Source organism: Onychostoma macrolepis, chromosome 06 (genome assembly GCF_012432095.1).
Source record: "Onychostoma macrolepis isolate SWU-2019 chromosome 06, ASM1243209v1, whole genome shotgun sequence".
NCBI classification, from domain to species: domain Eukaryota; kingdom Metazoa; phylum Chordata; class Actinopteri; order Cypriniformes; family Cyprinidae; genus Onychostoma; species Onychostoma macrolepis.
In genome coordinates, this window is record NC_081160.1 from 2,454,977 (window position 1) to 2,463,765 (window position 8,789).

The 8,789-nt window shown below is 38.1% G+C and overlaps 1 protein-coding gene across 1 annotated transcript in view; it reads right to left on the reverse strand.

Moving 5' to 3' along the window:
* plxna1b (plexin A1b) overlaps positions 1-1,504 on the reverse strand; it is a 134,813-nt gene extending 133,309 nt beyond the window's left edge. The window contains exon 1 of the mRNA XM_058777992.1: positions 1,295-1,504. The gene's annotated coding sequence lies outside the window, so the exon portion shown is untranslated. The remainder of the gene's footprint in view (positions 1-1,294) is intronic.
* Between the last annotated feature and the right edge of the window lie 7,285 nt (positions 1,505-8,789).

An 8,789-nucleotide genomic window follows, 5' to 3' on the forward strand; every position in this document is an offset into this window, starting at 1 on the left:
TTCCATCTGAATGTCCGTCACGCTCTTAACCGTCACGTCGTGATAACAATGGCAAAGACAGGGACCATGAATAGTCGTCTGAGATGTCGAGACCAATCGTTTTACTAGGGTCTATTTCTTAAACGCTTTAGATCCACCAGTAACCAAAACCCCACCAGTCCATGATCATTAATAATCCTGCGCGAGCTCAATGGTCATGTAGGGGCAAATGATGCGGTCATGTCTGTCAACTTCTTGCAAATGGTTTATATAAGGTTTTCATGCTCCGCGCAGGATCACATAAATGCAGATCCAATGAAGACCAAGAAAATTAATAGTAGATGTATAGGCGCTTACACACACCCACGGACAGGCAGAACCTTCAGATGAGCCGCAACAACAGCTTCCATAACCAGTTCTGCTGTTAACGCCCTTTTAACACAACACACCGTGACTAATAATTTATAAATCAATTAGAGACCATCGATTTTTACCAAAGCAACATGTGGTCCTCTCAGACGAGGGTGCCTCTGGATGGAGAAACAGGAGGGGTAGTTTAAAAATAGCCCCTTTAACAACATATGGTTCCGAGACAATTTTCAAATCGGAGCGTTCATACACGGCGCTTCTGAAACGTCCAGGTTTTTATTTACGTGAGAATTTCTCAAAACGCCAATGGAATGTCAGTTTCTTATCGTTCTCAGTAACTTTGACCTAACCCTACCAGAACAATCACCATGCCGCTTGCTGTTGTTCTTCTCTGGAATCTAAATGCTTTGACACAACACAGTAAACCACGACCCGACTTCGTTGAACTCTACAACGTGTTTGGAAAGTATACAAACCGGATCAAGTAAACGAAACCAATGCTTTAACGCTGCCATTCAGCCGAGCGTTCGAAGAAATGTAACCGGTAATAAATTCCCAACCTTTCATTCCAGGTTACGCTCTTGTAAAAGGACAGTGTGAAAACACATTTCCAACTACCAGGTTCCAGCAAACCAGACATCCAAGTGTTTACAAAGTCTCAAAATGTGATCAATACTCAAAATCCAGTCTCCGGCAGCAATTGAACGCCGGGTTCTTAAAGTTTAGTACAGAATAATCCGTGGTATTAGGATAGTGTAAAAGTCAAACGCTGGTTTTCACACTTGAACACCACAGCAGTGCTTAAATTACACACTACACAAGTCTCGTCTCAACGCAGCGCTGGGCTACAAGATCCTGCTTTCAAAACTACTGCCATGAAGATTTCTACTCGCATTTCTAACCATTTTAACGTAGGCAGTTCAGGTGATTCGTTTATGGCACTTACACGTTCGAATGGTCCTTGGATGGCATGTCCTAGTCATAGTTAAATTCCCAAACTCGCCAAAATATCCCGTTCCGTGGCGCGACTGGAATGCGTTCAGAGCGCGAGCAGCCTCGATCTGAGCAGCGCGAGGACTGACTGCACTGGAAACGATCAATCACGCGCGAGGTGCGCGGCCCGACACTGCTCTAGAGCGCCACCTTGCGGCGTGTAAATCCACGACACTGTAAACTTTCTTGTGACGCTTGAGTTTATTGGCCAAATCAGTTTGCACTTTGGTGGAATTTGTTGTAGGGAAATGATCCCAACATTGACAATGTAGTACAACGTAAAATTCAATATACAATACAGTAAAATACACAATAAACAGTGCTGAAACACAATATAGCACAATTACTGTAAATCACATTTGTCAAAAAATTCAGAACCTTCTTCGTTTTCAATTAAAGGTTTTACACAAATCTTTACAGGGCAGCAATCAAATTGATCCCTCTGTATTATCAGTGGCAAAAAAAAACCCACAGGAAACTCGTGCTGAAAGCATTAACATAAAACATCTCTGAAATTGTGATGGCGTTAACTAAGTACAGACTGGTGTGTTTGTGTGAGCATGTGATTACTTGAATACAGAACAAAAGCTCTCTCAGGCCACAGAGTCGATTGATCCGCTGGTGGCGACATCACTCACTCTCACGCACACCAACTCCACAGACTCACAAACATTGTGTGAATGCAAGCGAGCATGTAAATATAAGTATTTGTCAATATAAATAATTCAAACAAAACATACTACAGAAGGCTGGCGCTGCAATAAAGCCAGATCTCAACAGATGCTCTGATATTGCATTTCATATGATTAATGTCTTTCTTTCATGTCTTTTAAAAAAAAAACTCGCCAAACCACATCAAAGGGTTTGTACTGGCCTGGAAAAGGAAATCACTTGATGACACGTCAGGGATACAGGTCAGATCTGGACAGCATCTGGCTCTTAGCTAATTGTGCTCATGTTAGATAATCACTTAATAAAACAACATTAGTATACTGCAAGAATTCATTTATTCAGGGCACTTGATAAATGACAACAACAAGTGCAATATCATTTTTATTTACCAATAAGTTATTTTGTAATATAATTTACCTCGGCACATGCACTCACCGACTGGTCATCACCCAATAAAGTGTTCACCCTCTGTTCTTCTGAATCCTGTTAGAGGAACAGCCACATGGCAAGGATTGGCAACCCTGCTGGGATGAGATTAGACAAGCTATTAAAACACACACACACACACACACACACACCAGACCACGTTAGTACGACCATCCACCACATTCCACTACTTAAAGATTGCTGCCATAAGGAGATTAACAACTCTGTTTTCTGCACAGGTGTCATACAGACATCCACACACCACCAGAGGCACAAGCGCCATTTAGTTTCAATGGCCGGTTTTATCCCCACCACTCTATGAAATAGCTCAAGGCAGGGATACATCTAATACAGAGGAAGCATCTTCAGTTCTTCTAGTGTTTGTTACAGTGAATGGTCATCCAGCACTGGAATTAGTTTTAATGCTTTGCTGAGTGGTCGTTGCAGACAGCAATAGCAGCATATATATATATATATATATATATATATATATATATATATACAGTGGGTACGGAAAGTATTCAGACCCCCTTAAATTTTTCACTCTTTGTTATATTGCAGCCATTTGCTAAAATCATTTAAGTTCTTTTTTTTTTCCTCATTCATGTACACACAGCACCCCATATTGACACAGAAAAACACAGAATTGTTGACATTTTTGCAGATTTATTAAAAAAGAAAAACTGAAATATCACATGGTCCTAAGTATTCAGACCCTTTGCTGTGACACTCATATATTTAACTGAGGTGCTGTCCATTTCTTCTGATCATCCTTGAGATGGTTCTACACCTTCATTTGAGTCCAGCTGTGTTTGATTATACTGATTGGACTTGATTAGGAAAGCCACACACCTGTCTATATAAGACCTTACAGCTCACAGTGCATGTCAGAGCAAATGAGAATCATGAGGTCAAAGGAACTGCCTGAAGAGCTCAGAGACAGAATTGTGGCAAGGCACAGATCTGGCCAAGGTTACAAAAACATTTCTGCTGCACTTAAGGTTCCTAAGAGCACAGTGGCCTCCATAATCCTTAAATGGAAGACGTTTGGGACGACCAGAACCCTTCCTAGAGCTGGCTGTCCGGCCAAACTGAGCCATCGGGGAGAAGAGCCTTGGTGAGAGAGGTAAAGAAGAACTGTCCAATACAGTCCCAACAGTGAAGCATGGTGGTGGCAGCATCATGCTGTGGGGGTGTTTTTCAGCTGCAGGGACAGGACGACTGGTTGCAATCGAGCGAAAGATGAATGCGGCCAAGTACAGGGATATCCTGGACGAAAACCTTCTCCAGAGTGCTCAGGACCTCAGACTGGGCCGAAGGTTTACCTTCCAACAAGACAAGGACCCCAAGCACACAGCTAAAATAACGAAGGAGTGGCTTCACAACAACTCCGTGACTGTTCTTGAATGGCCCAGCCAGAGCCCTGACTTAAACCTAATTGAGCATCTCTGGAGAGACCTAAAAATGGCTGTCCACCAACGTTTACCATCCAACCTGACAGAACTGGAGAGGATCTGCAAGGAGGAATGGCAGAGGATCCCCAAATCCAGGTGTGAAAAACTTGTTGCATCTTTCCCAAAAAGACTCATGGCTGTATTAGATCAAAAGGGTGCTTCTACTAAATACTGAGCAAAGGGTCTGAATACTTAGGACCATGTGATATTTCAGTTTTTCTTTTTTAATAAATCTGCAAAAATGTCAACAATTCTGTGTTTTTCTGTCAATGCTGTGTGTACATTGAGGGAAAAAAATGAACTTAAATGATTTTAGCAAATGGCTGCAATATAACAAAGAGTGAAAAATGTAAGGGGGTCTGAATACTTTCTGTACCCACTGTATATATAATATATATACATTCCATCTGTTTACAAAACAAAATGCAAATTTAAGATTCACATACAGAGCCATTTTGGTTAAGTATAATGTAAAAAGTTAAAATATTCTGGAATGCAACCCGAAACCCCTCACATTCAAAGCAACAAAAATATTGCCACTTGACCAACCAGTCATTCTGGACTTTTAACTGCTGATCCATGTATTTATGCACTGATCTACACTCTTAAAAAATAAAGGTTCTTTAATGGCATCTGTGGTTCCATTAAGATACTTTAGAACTGTTGAAGAATACGAAGAACCGTTCACTGAAAGGTTCTTTGGGGAATTGCTACGAAAACCGCCTTTTGGAAGCTTCATTTTTTAGAATGCACAAAATCCTGGGACTAACAAATGTTGGAAAGAGGTTATCAAGAGGTTATCAAGTTAAATTGTTTACAATTTGAATTACCCTTACGAAAAATAAGTTTATTCAAGTGTGCTATTAGCAGTGTTGGGCTAGTTACTCGAAGAATGTAATATGTTACTCATTACTAGTTACTCCTTTCAAAAGTAATATTGTTACTTTACTTATTACTTTCTGGCAACAGTAATTAGTTACACTACTAGTTACTGCAAAAAGTAATATTATTACAGTAACTAAATTACTAGTAACTAGTTACTGCCCAACACTGGCTATTAGTATACTTCTTTTAAACTAAAAATTGTAAAGTATACTTTGTCTACTTTTTATGTACTTCTCAGAAATATACTTAAAATTATATTTAAGTATACTTGACTTATACTTAGAAAAAGTCTAAATTTATTTGAGTTATATTTGTGCTCTGAGAATGTTTTCATTGATATGCGATAGGGGCGAATTTACACATCTTCTGTACAGAATTTCCAAAACACAAGCGAAGAAGAAACCGGAAAACAACAGATGCTTCCACGCGTAATCTAACACGATCATCAGACATAAAACAGCATCAAAACTGTGTAACATTATGGAATAAAATGTTGACCCATGAAGAGGTAATAATGATTGTCAGGCTTTGGGGTGTTGATCGACTCCATATACATTTTGATTATCATTCTGAATCCAGTTCATCTTTCGTCTTTTCGTCAGCATTTTGTTTAAAATGTTGTTTATTTATTTATTTAATTTATTTATGAAACTTACCCACATTCAAGTGTTTATAAAAAAGAATACATGAAGCTAGAATAAAATGTTATTGTTTACAAGCAGATATCCTGTTCTTTCTTTTTGATGTTTAGTGTGTTCAGATTTTCAAATTACAAAATATATACAAATTAATAATTAGGGACATAGTAGTATACTTAAAGTATGATGTAAAAATGTTCACTTAAAGAAAACGTAGGAGTATACTTGCAGTATAAAACTACTAAACTAGTAGTTTACTGAGACTATACTTCAAAGTGTACTAAAAATGCTACAATTATTTAATTTGTAATCTATCAGTATACCTATGAGTTCACTTTTAGTATAGTTGCAGTACAAACTAAAAACATAGAGGTAAACTAGTTGTGTGCCCAAAGTTTACTACTGTTATACTTAAAGTATACTTAAAAGTGTACTTTTATATAACTAGAAAGTGGGCCAATTTAGTCCCAAGTTGTATTGAAATGGTACACTTACAAGTACACTATTAGTACACTGATATTTGTATACTTTCTAAATAAAGTACACTTAAAAATATACTTGAACTTTACTTAAGTATCCTTAATAAAATAAACTTGGAAAATCCACCATTTTTTTTAGCAAAGCGACACTCTTTTCACCTGTTCTCCACACACCTGTTTCTTGTGATTTCATCTGTTAAATACTTTGCATATGTCTCTTATGCACCGTGAAGTCATGTATGGAAACACTGCCAGATGAAGCCTTCTTTTCTGGTTTGAGGGTAGTTGTGCTTGCGTTCTTGGTTTCAGATTACATTCAGCCTCTTGTCTTCGCTGGAATTCGAATTGACTATTTTGGCTTTGACCTTGGACACTTTAATGTTTACGGTCTTTGCACTATGGCTGGAGTTGAGCTTGTTAAAGAGTCCAATGCACTTGTTTGACCGTGTAATTGTCTTATACCTTATAAAAGGCCTTATAAAATTTGCCACATCCATACACACGTGGTTCTTGCTGAATCGCTGTTATGTAGGCTGAGACAAAACCTCAGTCGCTGAATGTACTGTACATCTATGATGGCTTCCTTTGAGACTCTATAATCACATCTAATTCCATCAGCTCAGCTGAGGAGACAACATCCTCCGCTCGAGTTACAGAGCTTTTGATCGCAGCTACAGCTGCCCATATTAAGTTCATCATGAGTCTATATTTGGAGTCATAGTGTGAGGTTTTGTTTCAAACTCTTGCATTCTCGAGTAACATATCTGAATTGTATCGTTTAGGGTTAATATTTTAGATGTTGGAGTCTTATATATTTGTATCTGTATCTTGAAGGAGAATGATTTTTGCTTTTCCTTTAAACAGCTGTTTTTCTCAGAATGATTCTGTTGTGCCCCATGCCACAGTGTTTCCAAGCAGAAGACGGGTTTTCCCATTGAGCTTCTGTTTTTCCTGACCTCTGTGTGAGGCCACAGTTCTTGTTCACTGGATGTCTTTACTTCCATAAACCCACAGTGAAAAAATTACTAGCATTTGAGAATTTATAATTGAATGAAGCAGTCCTCATTATTGAATATGACTCCATTTTAACCTAATTTTATCCCTCTTTTGGTATGCCAGACCATGACAGCAGATCAGAAGACGACTGGTGCTTTGAAACAAATGAACATTTCTGAGCTTTTCTCCTCAGACTGCGGTTCATTTTCACTGATTAAAAGATCTTTCTCAGATTTCAGGGCCAATTAAAACCAGATAAAGTCATGCAAAAGGAGAAGGCATGTTCAGTGCTATTCAAACCACAGCTGATGATAGGTATTTTTCTGTAGTCTGGTGCTTATAATTTTATGTGCAATCAAGTCCTGTTCAAACTAGTCCATTGACAATTGATGACAGTGAAAATCTCATATTGAAAGCTGAAAGAACATGTACATGTTGTTAAAGCAGATCTGAAAGCAGGAACAGCCAATCACAGAAATGACAATAACCATTCCTTAACCTCTCAAAAGTCTTATAAAATGCCTACTTGCATAATTGGATACTGAAGCTGTGCACTGGCAAAGCAGAAGCTTGTGGTTTCTATAATGACCGCACATTTAAAACGTGATCTGTGAAGTACACAATGTGGAAATGCAAAAGCTACAGTCAAATCCTGTTCATATACACAAACTAATTTCAGAAATCAAATCAGGAGGTCGACTTAGATGAACATTTAAAAAGAAGAGAAAAGAGGTTTTAAAAACCTAAGATGACCTCGCACTTCTATAAAGATGGTTTTCAATATAACATGACCCTGATCTCAACTTCTCTGAGTGAAATATTACATTTTACCTCTAACAACAGCAGTATTTTTGGTAAAAAAAAAAAAAACACCTTAAAGCTTTTCATTTAGGATACAGTTTGATGGTTGATTCTCTGAACTTGCGGGTCTGATTCTGACGGATTTGTGTTTTCAGGATCAGATCTCTGAGGAGCTGCTCTCAGTAAATGTGAATGCTAAACAGAAAACAAAGATATGCTGATGTTTGTAGTTGCTCTGGGATCAGTTAGACATGCTGAATATTGCTTAGCATCTTCAACTCACATGCTAATAAGTGTGTTTATGGCCCTGGACAATATTTTTGTTGATTCTTAAGAACACAAATAAAGGGTCCGCATGTACAATAGCAGTCAAAAGTTTTTCCTTTTTTATTTATAAAAACTAACCTCATCAAACCTATAAAAAAACACAAATTGAAGTATGTAAATTATGCACAAAAATGTTAAAACTCTTTTTTTGCCACCCTTTTCCTGCAGCTCTTCAAAATCTGCTGCACTGTAGTTGTTTGTTTGTTTGTGTGAACTCAATGTCACTTCAGCACACAGTTCCACAGATGTTTAACACCACGAGAACGAGCACACAGCTGGGACTTCAAAACAGCTGAGGGAACATCACGGAGCTCACCAGTCGGAGGACGTTTGTTGGCTTCTAATCACTGGATTTGACAATGTTTGTGTCATGTTTCTATATATCCTGGACTGCTGTGATATCAAGTGTTTTTCACTTCCATCTGTTATTGTACTGTCATCATTTTCAGATTTACTGAGACCTAAACGACACATAAAACAGCGACTACGTTTTCATGGACATCAGTAATCTAATTGTTTACCTTATTCTAAATAAGACAATATTATGATTAAGGTGTTTATGAGTTGCTTTTAGAATATTAATTTCATGTTCCCGTTTTACATGTTATAGTGCATAGATCGATTAATGGCACATGTCATTACGTCACCATGCGACGCCATCTGACGTCCCCTCCAGAATTTCACGTATAAATGTGTAGTTTGTCTTCGTTATGATGCCATATACAGTTTTAGGTGTTTCATTTTTAATTTTATGAGAGCTTCAAGTGCAG